Source organism: Amblyomma americanum, chromosome 7 (genome assembly GCF_052857255.1).
Source record: "Amblyomma americanum isolate KBUSLIRL-KWMA chromosome 7, ASM5285725v1, whole genome shotgun sequence".
Taxonomy (NCBI): domain Eukaryota; kingdom Metazoa; phylum Arthropoda; class Arachnida; order Ixodida; family Ixodidae; genus Amblyomma; species Amblyomma americanum.
This window is the reverse complement of record NC_135503.1, coordinates 18,707,638-18,714,223: the sequence shown is the minus strand read 5'-3', so window position 1 is coordinate 18,714,223 and position 6,586 is coordinate 18,707,638.

Here is a 6,586-nt window from a genome sequence, read left to right as displayed (position 1 = left end):
GGAAGTATCCTTGGACCGCATCTTTTTAACTTATATATAAATGATACCGTTAATCAATGCCTGCATGTGAAGTTATGTATACAGATGACGTCTCACTGTTCTTCTCATCAAGCGTATGTGAAGATGTGATAAACGAGGAAATAGGGCACTAAGTACACTCCATCAATGGTCCCCTTAATAATCAGTTGAAAATTAATGTAACTTAAGCTAAGGCTATTATGCTCAAACCAAAAAATAAATACATTATTCTACCATGTGATCTTAAGCTAGGTTTGGAAACGATAGAGGTTGCAGACAATATTAAGATATTAGGGGTACATTTCAACAGCTAGCTATGCTGGGACAATCATGTTAACTCTGTCATCAGTAAGCTTTCTCGTGTCGCATCGTCACTTACTTCCATGCAAAGTTAAACTTCTCCTGTATAATTCGCTCTTCATGTCCCAAGTAAACTATGCGCACTTAGTTTGAGGAACGACTAAAGGTACCAATAAAAATAAGATTCACGTTTTTCAGAAGAAGTCTCTACGTGCAATACTAAGCGTCGGTTCTGATATAAACACATACGATTTATTCTGCCAGGTCAATGCCGTAAAAGTAACTATAATGTTAGGCTGGCTGAAAGATATAAGGACACAAAACAAAATGTGAATTACTTGCGTGACACGGCATACCTTTCGCTAGGTATACAAGTTTACCCTAGCAGACACAGCGAACGGTCGCATATTCCAACATGCCGCACAATATATGGTACATATAGCCTAGCAAATACGCTGCCGCGTCTTTTAAATAAGTTTCATGCTGCAAAAGTTGATGTATCACAAGCATGCCGCAAAGATATACAGGATGTATGTGCTACTTTTTAGATTTCACCATGCTTTCAATCTCTTTCGTTTCATAAAGTGTTTGACCTGATTTGAATGACCAGGTGCCTGTTTTTCTGCGAAGTATATTTTTCTGTTGCTTTTTTATCATTTTTTGTGTGTGCTCCATTCCTTATTTGTTTTTTCTAATGATGCGCCAACCGCTCTTGACAACCATTGTTTCCATTTTTTTACGTTTCATGTGTACGTAATTTGCATTTCGCCTGCTGCCCTGCAATGTAGAGGCCGAGGGGCATGTCAAGCCACAATTTCTGGCTTTTTCCCTCGGCCTTCACGATGTGTACATGGGAAATAAATTGAATTAAAATTAAATTGAATTAAACTGCCAGCCAGATTTTTTTTTTTGCTTTACTCATGATTACTTCATGCGCTCAGGCTGGCATGGACTTCTGAACTTGGGTCAGATAGTCATTACTTTAGGTTACGTAATGGCTGTAAACTTCCGGCAATTCACTCCAGACGAGGGCTGCTCGAGCGAATGCCTTTCACGTGAACAGTTTTTTTCTTTATCGAAATGTGTCTCCGTCGTCAGTTGCCGGAGTTATCGTGTAAGAGAGCACGTTCGTCCATCTATCGGCAGTCGTCGATCGGTCCAATCATTCCAACCGATGGAAGTGAGAATGCCCGCCGTCTGAACAAACAAATAAACATTCCACAGGCGACATACACAGGTTGCGGATGCAGTGAAACACGAGCCGTTCACAGAAACAAAGAGATACTGCTCGGCTAGCATCCGGCCTTACGCTGTACACCGCTATCTGGCGCAGTTTCACGCTCGCGAGCATGAGCCTTACGCAGCAGCTCGACGGACCGAGTTAGGACTTGCTTTTGAGGACAGCTGCTGTATATTATCTTGATGAGCGCCAATTTCTTTGTAGCTTTTCTTCAATTGTGATTTTACGCTGTATGACTGGCTAAGTTCTCCGCTGTTTTTGTGTCTTGTTTCACCCGCACTCAAGAAAGAAATTTTGCTGAAACAAGCTAATTTTGTGACTTTCGTTGACAGACAATAGTGACCTCGCAAATACTGGACATACACTTGTTAATGGTGGCCAGGTTAAAAAAAACAATGCAATCTCAGACTTACCGTAATTACTGTGATTTATAGGTTGTTACCATTATTTATGGCATTACTGCTCAAGAAGAATGTTCTTACTTCGACAAATTTGTAGCGTTTCGATTACAAGCCATGTCGGCTAAGGATCGATATGGCTAACCGACATTCCGTAGTACTGTCTATTGGGAAATACCGTTACGAATTTCGATTATATTAGGACACCCGCGGCCGCCTTGACTCACCAATTATTAAATATCGTTTGGTGAGCGCCAGATATTTTTTTTATTACCGAAGCGTTTTTAGGGACACCGAGAAGCTCTAGATTAGTGGTTTTGATGATGATGATGATGAATTTTTATGGCGAAAAGGCAGGTTTGGCCAAAGAGCGCCATGGCACAAGGTACTTTTCATTTCACAAGGGGGGGGGGGGGGTCAAACACCCATTTCCCATCTCCCAAGAAGCCGAGCAACAGGCAGGGGAAAGCTTGTACCCATTGTATCACCGGTGGTTACCCGGCGGCACTGGGGATCGAACCCCGCACCTCCCGCATGCGAGGCGGATGCTCAAACCACTAGGCCACCGCTGCGGTAGATTAGTGGTTTTGCTGTACAAAACATGTGAGACGTAGCCTAAAAAGCAAAACTATGAACTGTCTCAAACTATCGCTGCGAGAACCTTCGTCCTGCATCCTGGGGTTGCCTATATTTGGTGCGTGTTCCAAGCACCTCAGAGCCAGACGAAACAGATCGAGAGAGAGAGAAAGAAAAAAAGAACCTCTAGGAGAGAGTGAACAACGCATTCCACTGGGCGCGCCGTTACACGGCAGACCACTCAAACATGGCGCCAGGTAGGCAGCAGTAAACAGGTAGCGCGGTCTGTCAGGGACCTGCCGCACTGAGCCCCGTATCACGAGGCAAACAATGCTGTGCCTGCAATCCACGCCGCGCACGCGCGCGTGAGAGTTTACTCAGTGGGAAGGCAAGAATTGACGCCGCATCGCGGATGAATAAACGAAGGAGAAAAAAAAAGCTACTGACGTACCGATCGCCGCGCGAACAATGACTCTGGGCCCGAACACTCGAACGGTTAAGTTACACAGCGAGATGTCAAGGAAGTGGGATGAAGGATGGGGAGGGGGGTTGAATGAGTAGGTAAGCGCAAATGTGACGCGAAGCGAGAGATGGCGCCGTTATGGCTAAAGACAAAGAAGACTAGCGGTGCAGAAGAAGCTTGAAGGGTCGCCCTTTTCGGGGGAGCCCAAGTGGGTGCTCGATTCGGCTTTGAATGTCTTATCGGGGCCACTCGAGATTGCTGGGCCCAGGAACAATGGAGAGAAGCGGTGTCGGAGATTGCGGGACACCCTCTCGGGAGAGCAGGAGCGCCGCGTTTTCTAGCAGCCCGCTGCTGCTTATCAGAATCTCTCCGATTCGGCCCCGCTCGGCTGCCGTGGCCGTTTATATATTTGTTTATCGCGCGCGCTCGATCACCGGGGAAGAAGAATGTGCGCGTGTGTGTGTGCGCGCGCAGCCCGAGATTGTGGTCGGCAGGTGAAACATGGGGAATGGGAGAAGACGTCGACGAACGGAAACCACCCTGTCAAGTGCCGAGTTTTCTTTCTTTCGTTCTTTCTTTTTATTTTTTTATTTCATCTTTCTTTTTTTCCGCTCGTTTGTTGTCTTGGTTCACCGTTTCTCCGCGGTTTCGCGTGCGTCTTACGTACGCTTCCTTTGTCCAGATTAGCGGTTCTTCTTTTCTCGTTGACCCGAGAATCGACGTCTTCGCTGAGAGGCGACAACGACCGACCTTCGCGTCTTGCAGCGAGAACGGTAAAGCCTCCGAAGAAGGGCGAAAGCCGGCTGAGTGCGACGTTACTGCGAGGCAGTGATACACAGCCGTCCTCTAACCCGTACGGAGGGCATAGGCAGCCCGTTGCTGATCTGTTACTTTAGATAACATTAACAGATCAGCAACGGGTTGTTACTTTAGATAAAATTAACACCCGACGCGGTGGCTCAGTGGTTATGGCGCCCGGCTGCTGACCCGAAAGACGCGGGTTCGATCGCGGCGGCGGTAGTCAAATTTCTTTGGAGGCGAAATTCTAAAGGCCCGTGTACAGTGCGATGTCAGTGCACGTTAAATAACCCCATGTGGTCGAAATCTCCGGAGCCTTTCATTCCGGCGTCCCTCATAGCCTGAGTCGCTTTGGGACGTTAAGCCCCCATAACCCAGATAACATTAACCGCGATGCATGCCCAGAAATGGGTCTACTCCTCCCGTCCGAAATATTCGCACATCTATCTGACAAGAATGAAGTCAGTTGAACTTGCTGCGGCGCCTACAGCGTAGCACGTGCTACTTAGTGGCCTGAGACGAAATATATAGCTGCGTTGCTCGTTATTGTTCTATGAGACAGGAGTTGTTGAACTTAAATATCATCTTTGTATAGCACTACGAGTATTCAGAGAACCACAATTCAAAACCGAGTACTCTCGTTCCCGCTGTGCTCTCAAGACTCCTTAATAATAATAATAATTGATTTGGGGGGGAAAGGAAATGGCGCAGTATCTGTCTCATATATCGTTGGACACCTGAACCGCGCCGTAAGGGAAGGGATAAAGGAGGGAGTGAAAGGAGAAAGGAAGAGGTGCCGCAGTGGAGGACTCCGGAATAATTTCGACCACCTGGGGATCTTTAACGTGCACTGACATCGCACAGCACACGGGCGCCTCGGCGTTTTGCCTCCATAAAAAAGCAGCCGCCGCGGCCGGGTTCGAACCCGGGAACTCCGGATCAGTAGCCGAGCGCCCTAACCACTGAGCCACCGCGGCGGGTTGACTCCTTGCATGCTCGCCATTTTTACAGAGGCTAGCAGCTAAAGCTTATAATGAAATGCAAGAATAATTCTTCGAACCATGTAATAGGGCTGTCTTCAGTTAAGAATCCCACCACATCTCTAACAGCCAAGAAGCCAGCTGAACTATATGCGCGCTTTTTCGTGCGTATATTAACAATGGGGTTTTTCATTCAAGCGCTGTCATTTGTTAAAGCCACACACAGTCATCTCAGTGCGCAGTTTTCTCAAAGCACCTTAAAATTTGTCGTTAAAAATCAACTAAGTAGTGCATTTAATGTCCGGCGTACTTTACCGAACGCATTTTCACTAACATACATAACAGAGATTTACTGATTATGAAGTTGTGTTCAGCGCAAGTGCGGTCTCCTGCTGGGGAAGCATTCGGTGATATGCACCGGAACCGCAAGACAGAGCTTGAAACGTGCAATGGCGGTGACCTCAGTTACCGCAATGACGACGTGTAGGCGCGCACTGCAGCCCAAGCTCTGCCGCGAGTAACCGCGAAAAGCTAGAGCTCTTTTCCTCATAGAGATGCGAAAGCCGAATGTTGACGCTGCCGGAATGAGCAAGGAACGAGTGGAAATGAGAGAGAGAGGGTCCGCACCATGGCCGGTGTCAGCGGCAGGGACCGGAAGCGGAAATTGGGCCCCCGGCGCCGGAAGCGACAAATTGTGCGCGCTTCCAGTCGCAGTGACGCTGGCCAGCGCAGTTTCCTACGCAGGCGGCGCAAGCAGAGCGCGGCAATGGCAAAAACACTGCGTTGTCTGCGTAGCCTCGCTTGGGAACGCTGGTTGAGATAAAAGCCTCCGCCGGGCAAGACATGCTGCTGCCTTTGAGAACAGAGCAAGCGAGTTATATCACGTCAGGGCTGCCTGGTTCCTGCTGCAGCTGTCGGAGGTTTCGGTCTACAGAACTTCTGCAGAATTTTGAAAGATTTATGTTACTGAGCTTCGAAGGAGAATCGTCAAACAAGTCGAAAAATGGACAGCTACTTTTGAGACTGTAAAACCATTTAAGTCCTTCAATATCCACATATGGCTGCAAAAAAAAAAAAAAAGCATTGCTGTTAATTAGGTAATTTCACCAAGAAGCCACATTACAGAAGCTCAAGCGTAACCTTTGACGCCCTCATCCTAAGGTTCACTCGATATGCGTGCACATATGGGTATAAGTTTCACTTTAGTCAGCAGGCTACAGTTGGCTCAGTTGGTTTTAGCAACTTAATAAATGCACCACCAGAAATGCTATATTTCAGCGCTGTTAGGGTAATAACAGTTAACGACGTTTCTCGTCTTGTGGCAGTAATCTGCCACACCGGAGGAGGTAAGGTTTGGCATCGACACTATAACAAAGAAACAAAGCCGTCGATAAGAGGATTAGAGGCGTTGCACGCAGCAGTTTATTTTAGGAGGGAAAAAAAAATCAAAAGCACACAGTGAAAGGAGCCGTTCGAAATATTGTTTCAAGGCATCAAAGACGAATAGTCAGACAGGACTGAAAGATGGGTGATCTCTTTAACCTACAAAGAAGCTTGCAGGAACATAAATACCGCCCCGCCGCGGTGGCTCAGTGGTTAGGGCGCTCGGCTACTGATCCGGAGTAGCCGGGTTAGAACCCGACCACGGCGGCTGCGTTTTTATGGAGGAAAAACGCTAAGGCGCCCGTGTGCTGTGCGATGTCAGTGCACGTTAAAGATCCCCAGGTGGTCGAAATTATTCCGGAGCCCTCCACTACGGCACCTCTCTCTTCCTTTCTTCTTCTTTCACTCCCTCCTTTATCCCTTCCCTTAC